This window comes from Tetrao urogallus (genome assembly GCF_951394365.1).
Source record: "Tetrao urogallus genome assembly, chromosome: 17".
Classification (NCBI taxonomy): domain Eukaryota; kingdom Metazoa; phylum Chordata; class Aves; order Galliformes; family Phasianidae; genus Tetrao; species Tetrao urogallus.
The window spans coordinates 11,237,159-11,254,140 of NC_136830.1; positions in this window are offsets into that span (position 1 = coordinate 11,237,159).

The window sequence follows — 16,982 nt, forward strand, 5'->3', positions numbered from 1 at the left end:
TCCGGTCTGTTGATGCTGTTTGGAGCTATTACTGTTTTCTGGTGGCTGCTGTTTGCCCACTCAAATACCTCAGTAATCCGCTAAGGGACCTCACATCTTCCTTCCTTTCTTCTTTTTTCTTCTTCTAAAACAATTAGCTTGGCTCAAGCCCTCTGCAATACATCAATTAATACAAGCTGAGGCAGTAAATTAAAGGGAAACAGGAACAACTATGCTGGGATTAGGTCACTGAAACTATAAACTTTGGAACAAATCAGATTTCCTTGGGAAGGGAAATGGACAGCCGTGATATGTCAAAAGTGAGATGAGACAGGCTTGGACCAACTTTCCACTTGGCTGCTGGATGCCAGAACTTCTTCCCTGGGGAAGTTTGGGCTGCCAGACCCTGCTGCTACCAATAATGCTTGGATGGCAAAACAAACAAACAAGAAGCAAGAGAAAGAGAAGTAGAGTGGGCAAACTGCAGATGGATTGGGAGAAGCATGGAACGGCCAGGTGCAACCTAAGGGGTAGGGAGGAAGGGAGAACCTTGGGGATCCTTCTCGCCCCTTTTTCAAACAGCACATGGGCCTGTTGGCTTGTGACACGTGTCAGAGGGCACGAGAGAAGCAGTTGGCTTCTGCCCACAGAGCAATCCAGGGCTAAGCATCGTTTGTTTCTTCTCCACGGCTCTTCAGCAAAGAGCAGAATCTGGAGGTGGGAAAGGAGGGGAAGGGATGACTGATATTCCCCATCCTGGGCAGGGCCTTGGTCAGTTCACTGAGGAGAATCACTGCACCTATAAGAAAGGAGAGTGATCTGTTTTGCCCATAGTCACGGAGCAAGGCTGCTGGTAGAGTCCATCTATCACCGTCTAGGAAGACATGGCCAATGGTTTGCTCCGTCCAGCTGTTCAGGCTGTTGGCTCTGATCAAAACCAAATCCAGGGCTCCCCCAATACCCACGCTCACACAAACATGGGGGGTGTATGTATGTAACCTCTGGCATGCACACAGAATCTGTCTGGCTTCCGGCACTTCCCTTATGGACAGTTTCTAATGTATCTCCAAACGATATCATGAAAAAACAAAGCTGGAAAGGTCACTTACGTGGCAGAAACAGCTGTTATGGCATAGGGATAAATGCATGGAGTGTGTAATACATCCTCCTGCGGCCTCTAATTGCATCTCTGAGACTTGCAGCTAGCCAGGTGTCCTGTACTGAGCCCTGTGTCACCTCCTCTGCCAGGCCTGTGCTCTGGGATGTACTACAAGGCTGTGTGGGAAGGTCAGGTTGGATCACTGCCTGTTTCACAGAGCCACAGCTTGATGAGCAACACGTCTGTGCCATGTGCAGTGACAAGAGCCATGCAGGGAGAGCAACGGTGCTTGGGGCTCACAGAATCATGGGATCATTAAGGTTGGGAAAGATGCCTAAGATCCCCAAACCAAATCCCAACCCACCCCCACCGTGCCCACTGCCCATGTCCCCAGGGTCACATCTCCACATTCCTTGAACATCTCCAGAGTTGGTGACCACACCACTCCCTGGGCAGCCTGTTCCCTGCAGAAGAACCCAAGGAGGGCAGAACGCTCGCACTTCTGTTCCAGCAGACACAGTGGGGAAAAACTCTCTGAAGGTGGGAGGATTAAAGTGATCTCTGGATGGAGGGATCAGAAGCATCCTTGCTGCGGCCCTGCTGCATGGCACGGGGTGACTGCCCATGCTCTGCAGGACAGACAGACAGACAGATGTAGGCTGGGGCACCAAGAGGTGAGCAAGAACCACTGTGCTCTCCCCAGGATTATGCTCCCAGTGACATGAGGCTTCTGCAAGGCCAAGAGCGGGGCTCCATCCTCCCTCCAGCGCTCGCCAGCAGCACTCATCATGCATGCTCATTAGCCGAAGAAACGCTTCTGCCCTTTCGGCCTCTTGCTCAGTTCTTGGCTTTGGTGCTCTTCTGCAAACTGAATTACACCGTGTTTGTGTGTGAGCAAAACTTCCCCTGCTCTGCACCACCCCTCCCTCCTCCTCACGCCCTGCTGTGTCCCTGGCATTAATGCAGGACCAGTGATGTCCCCACGCCTTCCCCGTAGCGTCCCCACATCTCCGACTCCCGGCACTTCACTCTGCCCACACAGCTTCGTTAGCAGCCCTCTGCCCGCAGACAGATCCCTGCTAATGATGGCAGCTCTTGGTGGAGCTGGAGCAGCGTGGGAGCCGCGGGGACGGGGCTGCGATGCTCTGCGTGGCCTTTCATCTCCGCAGTAATGAGGGATCACGGCCACCCCTGGAGCACGGCAGGTGGGAGTGCTGGGCTGCCTGGTGGGGTGAGGGGGTCTCCAGGCTCCCACCCCTGGCAGGGAGGTGTCAGAGCAGGGCTGGGCTGTGGGATGGGTGCCTGCGGTGCGCAGCATGGGAGAAGCTGCCCACAGTGGGTGTGCAATGGAACAAGGTGTTGCTGGAAGCATGTCGCAGCGAATTACTTTGTCTAAAGGAAAACAAGAGTTCATTTAACCCCATAAAAGCTCTTTCAGTGCTGTGGGAGGACTGAACTGTCTCATGGGTGTAACTACCACACGAAGCAGTGTTCTCTGCTCTCCTTCAATCTGTGTTGCCCTCCCCACTTGCTGTGGCTTTCTATAGGGACTGGCTGTTTCTCTCTGTGCAAAGCGGTGTGAGATTGAAGCAGTGGGAGCTGGTTGGTGGTGACAGTTGGATGCTCAGCCCCCTGGAATCATAGGGGTATCTCTGTAAGTGGTGCTGCGTTAATTTACTGCCCTTTCACCACTTCTTGGGGGCGGTGGTGGGAGAAGCAATGAGATTTCAGTGTCACTGAAGGCAAATTCATGGCTGTTCTGGTGGCACCATGTAAATTGGTTTCCTCCTTCATCTTCACCTCTAAATTACTCATTCCTAAACCTCTTAAAGACGGAGAGCTGATCCCAGTAAGAATGCTCCCAGACAGCACGTTGGCAGCCCAACCCTCCATGTAGGCTCCAGAACCGATGCCAGGAGGACCCCACCAACCCACCCTGTGTCTCAGCATTGCCTCTGTGTCATGGAAGCTGCTGCTGGTGGGAAGAAAACCTGTGGGTACAGTGAGTCCTGGCTGACGCTGTAGCAGGGCACACATCAATCCACTGTCCTGTGGGTTTTTATGAGCTTGATGCCCTTGGACACTTCGTGGACACTTTCAACAACACCCTTGAGTGCAGAGCCAGCAAGATGGGAGAAGCCAAGGCAGCGAAGCACAGTGGGGATGCCCCCCACCCTCCCCATCTTTTCCCTTTGGCCCACTAACAGTTGGGGTTTTCTGGGGTCCGGGAGATGCTGCGGGAGCAGAGCCGCAGGCAGCGTGGTCGGGAGGTTCAGACACCGGCTAATCCTGTTAGGAAGGCAGTGGTTATTGCAGGGCTTCCAGCGGGACCTGCTAAATGAACCGTAATTCTGTAATGAGATTTCCTTTTCCCGGCCAGACTAAATGTTCTCGGCCACTGGGAATAAGAGGTTGGGGGAAAAAAATAAAAAGGAAAAAAAGTATCGGGGAGGGGGAAGCCTGTCCAAGGCTGTGTCAAGTCTCGGTTGCATTGGGGATGCGCAGAGCTCTCAGATGCATCTGCTTGTTGCAGACATGGGCTGCAGGCTGCCCTGTGCTCCTCTGCAGGGTGTTGACAGAACCTGGAGAGCAAGCAAATCCCATCCGAAGTTGTGATATCGCTCCGAATTTCAGAGAGGCCCAGAGGCTGTGTGTGAGGCAGCAGAGGGCTGGAAGGACGGGGGCATGCGAGGAGAAAACACGCTCAGGGAAAACAGAGGGTTCTTTGTGGAGGAGCTGAATGGCAAGAAGTGTCCCAAGTGGGTTTTGTTCTGCCTCATGGCTACAAGGGGAGAGCAGTCGGGCTCCGTGGGGTCTGGGGCTCCTGCTGGGAGCTGCAGAGCCAGGGGCAGTGCTACCACTCATTTCTGTCTTCCCTGATCCCGAGTTCACTCAGTTGTTGTTTTTATTGTTATTATTTTCCCCTTTCTTCCTGATCTTTCTCTTAGAGAATAGGGCAGTCTTGTATTTCTAAATGGGAACAGCAGCTCTTTGCCTGCCAAGCACAGGGCCAGGCTCTCTGGCCATGTAGGTGAGACAGGAGGCACCATCTGCAGCCTGCCCTGTACAGAGTGCCCCCCAGCCCCCAGCCCCCACCCATGGGCAGCTGAAGAAGGAGACAGCTCTCTGAGCCTTTTTCTCCACTTTTATATGGTGTACATTGGCCCCTGCCCTTCACATGCCTCCATTTCCCCATTGGTAAGAGAAGAGTTGGGAGATGGGTGTTTGTTTTCTGGCATTTTGTAGGGCAGTGCTTCACAGGACCAAGGAGTGCTCACTGTTGGGCTATTTTTCCTGATTTCAGCCTTGTTAGTGTTTTTGCCCACAAAGCCTTCCTCAGACCTCAGGCTGCAGGGGCTCGTGCTCTTTCCAGGCATTCCTTCAGTCCACTTTCGTAAGTAAATGGGGTTCATGGCACAGCTGTCCAGGGAGTGCTGGGGCCACCGTCCCTGGAGGTGGTGAAGGAGCATGGAGATGTGGCACTGAGGGCCGTGGGCATTGGCATGGTGGGGCTGGGTGCTGGGGTTGGTCTGGGGATCTCAGAGGTCATTTCCCACCTTACTGATTCCAGGATTCTGTGATTCATCCAGCTGTGCTCTTGCACCCCCCAGCCTAGCACAGCTGCATCCTTTTGACCAAATTGAATGGGAGGGTTGAGACACCAAAGCAATGAGGTTTTGGTGTGTGTCACCTGCATTGGGTCCCAGGTGATCTAAATGAGCATCCCCTGTTAGGGCTGGAACCTACAGGGTGCTGGTCAGCTTGGGAGAAGGTAGTGTAGGAACATTTCTAATCTGGGAGGTACTGCTAGCATTGTGAGATCACCTCAGTGCTCACCTACAAGTGACACCAGGGCTGTTCTGTGTTCCTCTAATTACCAAAGTTGGCTTTGGAAGCAGCAGGCAGAGTTGCTGGGATCCGGTGGCTGCAGGTGAGTGGGTTGCTGGGGGATCCAAAAAGCTCTAACTTGCTTTCAATTCCATGGAGGTGGTGAGCCCAGGGTGCCAAATACTACAGCTGGGGCCTTGTGTCAGCACGGCAGCTTGTGGGGGGGCTGCTGGGATCTGGGCTGGGTTCAGTTGGCTCTGTTTCCTCCTTTTCCTGCTCTTGAAGAAAGATTTTGGTGGCAAGGGGAATGAATTGCCTGAATTGGAGGTGAAATGTCACGATGGTGCTGTTCCCCACGCAGTTGGCTCCTTTCAGCATTCAATTCCATCTTGGTTGAACTGGGGGAAGCTGCTTAATACCTCCAAATTACAGCAGCTTTTCAACATCCCATGAAAGTCATTCCAGAAATAAACCCAAATTCCTGGCAGTGCTTCTGCACAAACTTCTCACTGCTCGGTGGAAAGGCCGAGTGCCACTTTCGTGGGTTTTTCTGGCTGTAGGGAAAAAATGAAAGGGGGGAAATGCACAGCTCTGTGCCTCCCGTTGTTGCTTCTCTCCTTGCTGGCATGTGCATTTGGGATGGGGCAGCTCCTGTGCTGTTGCATGGCTTTGTCTGGAGGACACTGTGTGAGCGATGCAAAGTGTGTCCTGGCGCATGCTGCTACCTACGTGTGCTGAAGCAGCAGCCTGGGGCTGGGATGACCTTCCTCACCATCACCAGCCCTGCTCACCATTGCTGAGCCTCTGGGCTATGCCCGTGGGGCTGCCCTACTGCTGCTTCTAGGGTCAGGGATGGTGGGGTTCGCAGCTCACTCAGCCTCAATGAATGCCCAGCACGTGTTGCTTTATTTCCATGGGTCTGGAGGGTACGGCAGCCCCTCTTCACCCACCCCCAGTAGAACACGAGGGGCTTCACCAATGGGTAGCGGAATATTTCTGTCGCTTTCTTTGCAGCTTGTTTTCTGCTAGCAGGGTCTTTTTTGGGAATGAAGAACTCGGCAGCAGCTGTGGCTCAGTTTCGGGCTGGCTTTGTGTTCCTCGTGCTGTGAATGCTCTGCAGATTGGGCTTATCAGCCCTGTCAGCCTGCTGCAGCCCTTCCGTGCTGCCCCGCGCCTGTTTACCCAGCGCTGCGCTGACGCAGTGCCCCTTCCTGCCTCTGTCCCACCCACCCCGAGGTCTCACACCGATAACTCTGAGATCAGAGATTTGGGTCTTAGAGAAAGAGCTGTGGACCTGCAGCCCTCTGCTGTGCTGCTGCACAGGGAGGAACCTCCACATATACTGCTAAGGGTCGGCACAAAGTGACTTTGATGATTATCCTGTTAATTGACTCAAAGATTAAATAGCAACATTTGGGGGTCAGATCCTCCTGGAGAGGAGTGGGCATACAGCAGGGACCCAGCTGCTGTACAGCACAGGGGATGGGCTGCCTTTTGCCAGCCTTAATGATCTCCATTCTGCTTATTTTTGGATGGTATCTGAGGTCTCTTCCAACCCATCCCATGGTTCTATGATGCACATCTCACTGGTTCTATGGTTTCAGTGCAACTCTGTGCTGCTGAGCACCTTCCCTCCATTTCCAGCTGCCTCAGATATTTGTGTTTGAAAGCGTTTGCATCTGAATAACCCAGGAGTCACTCCAGCCGCTCCAGCATGCGGAGCAAGCGAGGTCTCTGAGCAGGTTTTTCATCTGTTCAAATTAGAGCCCGGATTTACGAGGCGTCCTTGGGCTTTGGTGTGTTTGTAAAACCTCCAGCATGTCCTTAAAAGGAGGATGAAAACAATTTGGGTTTTGATGGGGAGGTGTGGGGCTGGCGCGGGAGGGACGCGGTGCGCGACTCGTGGAGGCAGAGCATCATGTTTTGAAGTAAGGAGAAAGGAACACAGAAAGGGAAGACAGACAGGTACAGCTCTGCCCTGTAACAGTGATGAAACATTAATTCATCCCCCTGGAATTTCTTGTTTGTGAGCTGCCATAATTTCATTTCTTTGGTGTCTGTATGAAGCTGGAGTTAGTTTAATGCCAGAAGCCAAATACTCTCCAACTAATATCTCTTTATTAGATTTGTGAGTGAGTGTGTGTGTGTGAGAGAAAGTTCCTTATAACCTACTTTATGCCATTGGAGGTGGTGTGATGCATTCTGAAAGACTCAATCCAGCCCCGTGACCCACGGTGACGTGAGGCTGTAGGGTTTGACTTTATGATGCCATTTCCAAGTTGGTTTTATTTTTGCCCCAAATGTATCCTAACTGTCACCGAGCTGGGGACTCCCAGGCCCTCAGCCCTGCGGTGCCAGCCAGCAGTGCGGGCTCACTGCCACCCATAGGCAGCTCCAGCATCCGCACCCGCTCCGAAGTGGAGCAGGGATAGAAATCCTGGGATTTGTCCCAAATCGCTGCCAAACCCCCATCAGCTGGCGGCTGTGTGTGTCTGTGTGTGCGCGGTGCCATCGGCTCCTTAAGCTTTGGGTATAAATACGTTCAGCTCTTTCTTTATTCCCGTCGCAGTAATCCCTTGGACGCATTTCGGGCTGCATGGAAATAGCAGCCGGGTGACTGCTGTGTGTGTGTGTGTGTGTGTGTGTGTGTGTGTGTGTGTGTGTGTGTGTGTGATCTGCACTGCTGGCTGCAGGGGATCTCTGAGCACATCCCCCCCACTGTTGGGAACCCCCCCGATCCCTGCAGCTCCCAATGGAGGTGGGTGAAGCTGAGGGGAGGGCAGTGAGCCCTGGATGGGGGGAGAAGGGGCGAGCGAAGCGCTGTGTTTATATTTGGCTCCCATAACACCGCCAGCATATGGCTGGAGGCAAATGGCACTGAGCTGCTTTCGTGGCAAGGGGGAGCGTAGGAAGGGGCAGGGGCAGGTGCTGTCCCCCGCCACAAGCTGAGCTGGGCGATCTCTTGCTCATAGTGCTGTTTGCATTCAGTACATGGCTGGGGTGTGGGGTGACTTGTGCACATGTCTTCCCCGTGGCTCTGGGCTCCCTGGGCTGGATGGGACAGGGTTACAGGAGTGTAATCCCCATGGAGAAACCCTGCCCCGAGTGTTCTTTGCTGGAGGAGGAAAGGTGCAAATGTTGGTTGTCACACTGAGACCTTTTCCAACCCCAGCATCTGGGGGTGGCTGCTATGACACAGCTGGAGGCTGAGTCCCCTGGTGCAGGATGTGCGGAGGCCACCAGCTCCTTCTGATGCCAGCACTGTGCTGTGGGCTTCGTGGGCAAAGCCTCAGCCAGCACAGAAGTGAGCACTGCTCTGCTGAGTGTTATGCAGGGCAGCGTCCTGGGAGGAGGAGGATGATGGTTATCCTAGTGACACATAGAGCACAGCTTGCTTTCTTCCTAGTGGGTCTTGTGTGGTTGTTAGTGGGGTAGGTGGGCAGGACAACCAGAGCTGGCTGCTGGGAGCCCCTCTGTCTGGAGCCCAGCACCCATTACTCTGATCCCTGATTTTTTTTTCCTCTCCAGCAGAGTAGGAGATGGATCTCACCTCATGAATCAAGGGAAGAAGTTCTTGGGCTGCCCAGGCTGAAGGTGACAACTTTTGGCCCGTGACCACGTCACGAGGCCTTTCTTTGCCTGCATGCCCCCACCCCGTGCAGCTCACCCCTCTGTGGGGCAGGCTTCCCTGCCCGATGGAGCACAGCAGATGTCATTTAGAAGCTTGCTATTAAATTAGTCCTCCTGCATCTAAATAGGCATAATTATGTTTTCATTAGCCCCAGACAGTGCGTTACAGCTTGATGTATGAGTAGCGAGAGGAGCGGGGGGGGGGTGCAGCCCCAAAAGTGCTGCTGCCATCCTCCCCTGTTTGCCAGCTCTGTGAGAGTCCCCGTTCAGCAGGGAGGATCAGGGCTGCTTGCTTTGCCCTCCCTGAAGGAAGTTTTGTCGTTTAGTCACCCGCTGTGCCATGGTTTATCCATGAGCATCCTGAGCACCGGGCAGCCGTGGCCATGTGCTGGGCTGCAGATGTGTTTCTCTGCTCCAGGGGAGCTGCCTCTGTGCTCTGGGAGGGGGCTGCATGCAGGTGAGCTCCTGCCCGAGCTCCCAGTGGGGTTTATATAATATTATATATCTATAATTATGTGTTTGTTGTTGCCATGGGAATGAGCACAATTGCAAAGCCTGGAGACTGATGTCAAGCCTGGGTCTGTACTGGGCCTTTTTGGGGGCAGGGGCAGGTCGGAAGGGGAAGTGGAGAGAGGAGGAGCCCCTTCCCTGCACTCTTCCCCCATGTGCAGCCCCTGCACAATGCCCAGCTCTTCAGTGGGGGCAGTGGGGGACACTGGTGCCACCTGCCCTGGGCTCAGGGGTGCACGGACGAGATTGGAGGGAGGCTGCTTGCTATCGGGGAAAAAGGGAACCCCATTGTCTCATTGCCCCCTACAGCAGCATGGTGCAGGGAGAGGACTGTGGCTCTCTGGGGATGTGGGGCTGGGTGGGGAGCTGAGCTGGCTGAGCCCCCCTGCCCTGGGGTATGCTGTGGAGGGCTGCAGGGCAAGGAGTGGGGCTTTCCAGCAACAAGTGGGGGCCGGGGAGGGGGAGGGAGGGGGTCTCTCGGCTCTTTAATTGATAAGGGAGCTGAGGAGGGGGTGATTCTCATCATTGAGGGGAGGGGAGGGGGGGAAGCCAGGCTGGAAATGAGGTTATATAAAAGATGTATGATTTGGAGAGCGGAGTGTCTCCTAATGAGGGCTGCACCGGCTCGCTCCACACCCATAAAAACCCGGGTTGGACGTCAAAGCGGATTCGTTTCGGTGATGCTGGGATAAAGGGGCGCAGCGAGGAGCGCTCCCTCCCCGCACAGCACCGCGCTCGTCCCTCCGCAGCTGCCGGGAGCGAAGCGATGCTCCGGGCACGGACGAGGACGGGGACGGCTCAGCTCCGCCGCACGGTAGGTGGTGGGACGGTGTGTGGGGGGGGAAATGCCCCCAAACCCACACTGCTTCTCCGGGAAACTTTGCGGTGCGGGAACCCCGCGGCACCCCGCAGCCCTAGGTATGTCCCCTCCGCGCTCCTTCTTACCCCGGGGGGATCCGCCGCAAACTTCATCCACCGGGTCCCCCCTTGGCGCCCCCGGGACTGGGGGGGCTGAGACAGCCGCGGGGGGAGCGCAGTTCTTGTCTCCCTTCCCCGCAACTCTTTGCAGTAAGTTTGCATGGGGCGAGCGGCACAGCGGTGTGCTGGGGTGGGGGAGGGCACAGGCAGGGGTAGGGGCAGTTTTCTGGTGGGGGGGGGCGGGGGAGGGGAAGGGGCAGTTTAACAGGAGCAGGCGGACGGTTTGCGTGGGGAAGGCAGGGGGCCAATTTGGCTGGAAAAGGCGGGCAGTGTGCCTGGGACGGGCGGCAATTTGCCCGAAGCAGGGGCGGAGGGGGGGGGGGGGGGGGGGGGGCGGATGTAATTAGTCCGGCAGCGGCTGGGGTAGGGAAGCAGCAGGTCTGGGTCGAGGGGGGGAGGGGAAGGGGGGCGGGTATTGATTCCTGTAGGATGCGCGGGGTCCCGGGGTGGAATGTAGGTTCTCGGGCAGCACTCTGCAGGTCAGCAGGGGAGGGGGGGGGGCAGAGCTGTGGGATCCCGGGGGTCGCCGGCTCCCATCGGACCCAGAGCCGCTCCCCGATGGCCGCGGGCGCTGCCGGAGCTGTCCAGGGTGCTGAACGCGCGCCCCGACCGCACCCTTTGCCCCCACCCCGGCTCTGCGCGGGGCTCGAGGCTGCTGGTTATGCCCCTTCACCTTCCCCCCCCCCCCCCCTGCCCCCGCCTCCCCACGCAGTGCTGCTCCGCCTGCCCCACGCGTGTTACCTTCGTCTCCAGGGCAGTGGGGTGGGGAGGGAGCGAGGTCTGCTTGGGGAAGGGGTACACCGGTGCAATCCAGCATCAAAACCCTGGGACTCAAGGCTGGCTTCTGCCCCAACCCCCACAGGGACAGCCTGAACCTGATCTCTTGTTTGTCCCCACCTGGGCACAGCGGACCTCAATAGTCCCCTCTGCAGCACAGCTGGGAGCTGCGGTGTAGGGAGCGCAGGAGCTGAACCCAACTGGCCCTGCCTGCGCTCCCACTCTCGGCTTGCTTTGTACACAGCAGCTGGGGTGGTGGAAAGCTTTTGATGGAAAGCTTTGGGTTTTCTCTGGCAAAACAGAAAAGAACCTCTGTGCACACACATCTGGAGCCCCTGGCGCTGGGGTGGGTGTCGGTGGGTATCACTCCCCACTCACTGCTCTCCCTGCAGGGCATTTCCCCGCTCAGCTCCACAGCCCAGGTGCAGACATTTTCTTCCAACGCTTTCAAGTTACGACTGTCATGAGGAAATTCTGGCAGGCAACTTGACAATTATCTGCTGAGTCCCCGAGGAGCTGATCCGCCTCTCACTGATATTGAGGGGAAGTGTCTCCTTCCTTCTGGTGGGAGGTGTGTGGGATTGCAGGGCTGGGGGCCCACTGCTGTGCGTGCCAGCTGCTTCTCTGCCTCCCCCTTCTCTGCATCCCCCACTGATGGGGCTCAGGATGCAGAACAGGACATGGATGGAGAGCTATGGGGAGGTTTTGTGGTGGGGGCGTACAAAATAACACTAAGCTGTAGATGTCCAGCTGCACACCTTTGCTATTCCTTTCAAGCTAAAGGTCTCTGGTGGGGAAGTCTTCTTTTGAAGAGTTTGATTTTTGTGTCAGCAATTTCGTCCTCTGTTTCCTTCCAGCTTATGTCACCCGGAATATTTTCTTACCGCTGCCACCAGCAGCCCACCACTCTAGCTTTTGAACGTGCCTGTGTTTGCAAACAAACACCTGGTGCGGAGCCTCTCCTGGCACAGCCGTGGTTCAGGGCAATATTGCACTAATGAGACATCTGCGCTGGGAGCAGCGTTGCGCTCCCCTGAGAGCAGCTCTGAGCTCTCACGCCCTTTGCTTTCCACCCATTCCCACTGCCAGGGATTGGTGTGAGCTCCAGAGAGGCCATCTTAGGCGGGGGCATCGCTGCCTCATGCCTGGGGCTGAGCGTTCTGACAGGGGCCCTTAGGGGTGTTGTGACCCTCTTGGTTTTATTTCTTCCCCCCCCCTTCCAGCTGCCTGCCTCGCGTATTTTGTGTTTTGTGTTTCTGTAGTGAGTCTGTACAAAAGGCTCAGGAAATCTGCCAGATTGCCCAAATCAGCTCCTGAAAACAACTATATATAGTAACCGATAAGTCACATGAGCTCGGCGCGCATAGATTAGCATTTACCTTTCCCGAGTAACGAGGGTATTGTCTGGTACTTGTTGATACCATCAGTTTTGACTAAAGAAAGACAACCCCGATAGAAAGGGACCGGTTCTGACAGAGTACAAATGAGAGTGAAAAGCCCTCGCTCTGCTCCCGCTGCTCTGATTGTATCTGTGTATTAAGTGAAATCTATAGACGTGATCCGATCTCTTGTACGTATCCAAAAATAAACACATTGTGTCCCGAGGAGAGAAGGAGCTGTAAGCCACTGTCTGTGACTGGAGCTGGATGAAAGCACGTTTGCTTCCATCTGCTTCTCCCCCAGGAGCCCCGCTGGGCTGTGTGATGCCAGAGCCCAAGCCCTGCAAGGCAGCTGCAATGTGAGGTAAACCAGCACCAACCCGGAGCTCAGGGTATGGCCACGGGAACCAGCAACCTGCTCTATAATCTATGGCTGCGAAGCCCGTATGCTATCGGTACGTTGATCCATATGCAGAACGTTGAAGCCTGCAAGTGCTGCATGTGTGTAGATAAAACTGGAGGTATTTATGCTAATACAACTCTTTCTATAGCCCCTCTTTTGCATGACAATTCCGAAATGCTTTATGAGATCCCGCAGTACCCTTCTAGGGCAGGCTTGTCTTAATCCCATTTTGCAGACTTTCGGGCTTATGCTTTCAGACACGCTGAAAGCACGCAGCCCATCATAAAATCTGGCTGTTTTCTGAGCAGAACTCACCCTTCGTCCCTCAGTCCACAGAGCTGTGGCTCAGCTGAGGGCACCGGTCCCATTGGGGTGCTTCAGCCAGAGGCGGCACAGGGTGGTCCCATGAGCTAGGGGAGTTGAGCATTGGGGCAGCACCCACAGCACAATGCTGGAAGCTGAAAAGTCTACATCCCCCCACCCCAATCGTGCTCAAATCAGAGCCAAAGCCCTCTGCGGGACAAGGGATGGGTCCCAGGAGGGCACTGCTGCTGCTGTCGGTGCTATGGCAACACGTGCTGATGGAAAACCCAAGGGATGGTGCAACCAGGAGCTCGATATTTTCCAGAGGTTTGTAAATAGTGGCACAAAGCAGTGTTGGTGCAAGGTGGTGACAATGAGGTGAGTTCCCACTCAGCGTCCTGGAGGGGTGACCAACCCCATTGGAGCACTGAGCCAGGAGCTTCACTCCCGGCAGCGGCCCCGTCGACGCTGATGGCTCAGGAGTTGCAGCCCGAGCCAACCTGCTGCAATTTCAGATTCTCTTTTTCCTTTATTCCGAATGGAGCCACGATTCCTCTCTCGTGCTGGGACTGGGTTTCAGCGCCATCCATCACGCGGCATTTTCTCATTTATTTCCCATCTACCTATTTTGTCATTTAGGACAAAGCGTTGTTGTGTTAACACGGCTCTCATTTGTCACATTGGAGCCGCTGGTGCAACTCCAATCCTCTCGGCAAATTGATCGTGGCGAAATTTATGCTTTGCAGATGGGCCGAGCCCTAATAGGAACATCAGTTTGCGGCGGCGTTAGTGGCGGAACCGACGGTTTTATCTGAACTCTGTTTCAGTGCACACCGCAGGCGCCAAGAAAATATTGTACGAAACAGTAAAATAGAAACGGCAGCCGTGCTACCAAAATATGTTCAGCCTCGAACTCCAAATTAAAACAAACCCGGGTTTCTGTCAGCCAGAAAAAAAAAAAAGAAGAAGAGATTTTGTCAACAGAGTTGTCTTGGCAACACTGGAACCGATCACCTCGCAGCCTGCCCGGTGTGGGGCACCAGGTGGGGCAGGGTGCAGGTGAATCGCAGTGCTTTGATGGGTCGTGGTGGCGTTTTGGTGGTACTGAGGTGACGGGGACACGGAGCGCACGGGATGCACAGACTGGACCAGGCTTCCTTTGGTTGTTTAATTCGCTATGGAGAGATGGTTTGGGTGGACACCAAAGGCAGTGGTTGTGTACGTGTGCAGGACAAAGGGATTTGGGGCTGCCCAAAGGTGGGGGGCTTCAGCTCAGATTTGTGGTGATGAGCAAACGCATAAAAATTTGCCTTCCCTAAAGCAAAGCCCTGCGGCTGGGTGCTGCCGTGGGGTTGTCGTGTGAGTGGCAAAGCAATTCCATGATTCAATTCACACCTGGTGTAAATTGGGTTTGTCAGGAAGGTGCAGCAAATGCAGTGCAGCGCCCCAGGTCCCAGCAGTAGGGATGGGATGGAGGACAGGGCTGTGGGTCTTGGCTGCAGCTGCGTGCAAACATCAGAAGGGCTGGAGGGAAGTGGAAGGAAGGGCCGTGCACACAGGTACGGCGTGGTCTGAGCACCCAGAAGGGCTGGCATGAGCGAGCTGCCTGCCAGTGAATCGCTTTAATGCTCCATTTTCAGATGCACAAACATGCCGGTTTACAGTAACTGTGCATATGTTGCATCCCATTGCTCCTCATCAGAGTCGCTGACGCTCCACGGGTTGTAAAAATTAAACGGGCATAAATCCATCAGCCCTGGGGTTCTGCGTTGAGCGGCATAAATCCCACGAAAACTAATTAAATAAGACAATGGTGTCCATTTAAAGCTGGCACGTAGAAATGTGAGCCATTACTGCAGTGATGATTTACGAGAGATGAGACTTGAAATCACATTGTGAGGGCAGGGGCGTGCAGGGTGCCCACGCCAGAGGCTCTGGGTCCATGCCGGCTCTGCCCAGCCTGCAGGTTGTGGCTGTGATGAGCAATGGATTGTGCTCAGGGAAGGAGATTTATTTCCCCTCCGCTTTGCTTTTTAAATCAGATCACCAATTAAGGCATGTGCTGGAGTTTGTTGCTTGGAATGTTATCTGGTGGTTCGGAATGCTTTTCTCTGTTGGCTTGCATAAGACTTTTGAGGCCCTGGAGTGTGTCCAGCGAAGGGACCCCAGCTGTGCAGGGTCTGGAGCACACGTCTTATGGGGAGCAGATGAGGGAGCTGGGATGGCTCAGTCTGGAGAAGAGGAGGCTCAGAGGAGACCTTATTGCTCTCTGCAACTCCTGAAAGGAGGCTGTGGTGGGGTAGAGTGGGGTACACTCCCAGGTAGCAGCAATAGAATGAGAGAGAATGCTCTTAAGCTGTGCCAGAGGAGGCTCAGATTGGGTATTAGCAACAATTTCTTCTCCAAAAAAGTGGTGATGCAGTGGCTCAGGCTGCCTAAGGAGCAGGAGGGTCTGCCATCCCTGCAGGTGTTTAAGGAACGTGGAGACGTGTCACTGAGAGACACTGTCAGTGAGCATGGTGGGGTTGGGCTGGAGTCGAACTTGGGGATCCGAGGGGTCTTTTCCTACCATAATGATTCCATGATTTGTTCCTTATGCAACTGCCCTTGAAGCTGCACTATGCCCCTACACCTGCCATAGGGGTACGTGTGCTGCACCTATTGCACTGGTTAATGCCCACAAAATGAGGCACAGCTGCACAGGTGGATGTTGAGACTGGAGGGAGTTAATGCTTCGGTGATACTGCAATGAGATTCTGAAAGCTTGCAGCTCTGCAGCGCTTGCTGCCTTCTGGGAATTCAAGTTGGCTTCCTCTCCTTTATGCTTCAGAAGTCGAGGGAAACTGAGGCAGAGTCAGACAGCCCAGCAGGGGATGTGTAATGCACTGGGGGCACACAGCACCAGCCCCTCTCCAGGCTGAAATACATTTCCGTGCAAATAGAGCTCAGTGACAACACTCACTGCGCTGATCTGAAGGACTGAGACGGCAGCTCTGAACACCCGACCTGACACACCTGCTGCTGCTGCCGGCTGCATAAATCAGGCTGCTAATGGTGCTTGGAGGCAGCGCCGAGCCCAGCAACCCACACCGCCAGCACAGCATCTCCCTGAGACATCGCATGGAGTCGGTGCTCTGGGGCTCATCTAAATCACGCCCCGTGGTAGAAAGGCAGCACTGAGCACAGAGGGCAGCGTGTTCTGGGGCTGTGGGGATTTATCCTTGCAGTGAATGCAGCGCTGGGCTCGTTGTGAGTATATTGCATGGGCTCTATATGCACTATTGCAGCAGTGACTAACGCAGAGCAAGCACTGGGGCTGACCCCACGGCAGGGAGGCTGGTGGCCCTGCATTGAGTGCTGCTCGCACAGCTCTCAGAGCCATTTGTTCCTACATCGTGTTGGAAATGAATCCTGCACGGCTCAGACTTGCCCGGGATTTGGGGTCCTGATGACCTCCTCAGAGCTGGAGATGTGGGGCTGGGGATGTGGAGATGGGATGGAGAAGGAAGGAGTTGGTCCTTTGGGCACAGCTGGTGATGCTGAAGGTGCAAACATCCCCACTGTGGTGCCTCTGGGGGATGAGGAGGATTCTGCCACATCAGTGCATTCAGTTTGCAGACCTAGTGCCCTCCGTTTCCTCCCCAGAATTCAGGTTTAGCAAGAAACACCATTTGCATCTCAGCTGGCTGTGAAACGCCACAGCACAGCTCCCGAGAGAAACATCTGCAGGGCACCTCAGAAATGCCAGAGGAACACAGAGTGGGTTTGGGAGCTGCCGTTAGCAGTGTGAGCACAAAGCCCCATTGGCAACCAATGACCCGTGGGCGCTGTGCAGTCATGCACAGAGCCCCCAGGAGTTGGGGTTGGCTTGCTACCAGTGCAGACAGCTTGTGGGGAGCTGTTGGGCTCGGGGGAGCCCTGCTTTGTACTTCAGTGCTAGAGTACGGGAAGAGGAGGAGCTAAGCTGTGATCCCATCAGGCAGGCTTAAAAACGCCTGTCAGTGCAAAGAGCTCAGTGAGAGCCTGGGTGAGAGGAGCTGACTGTACTTTCCTACCACCTCGCTTTGCTACCGGCTGCTGCCTTACCTCCTGGTGC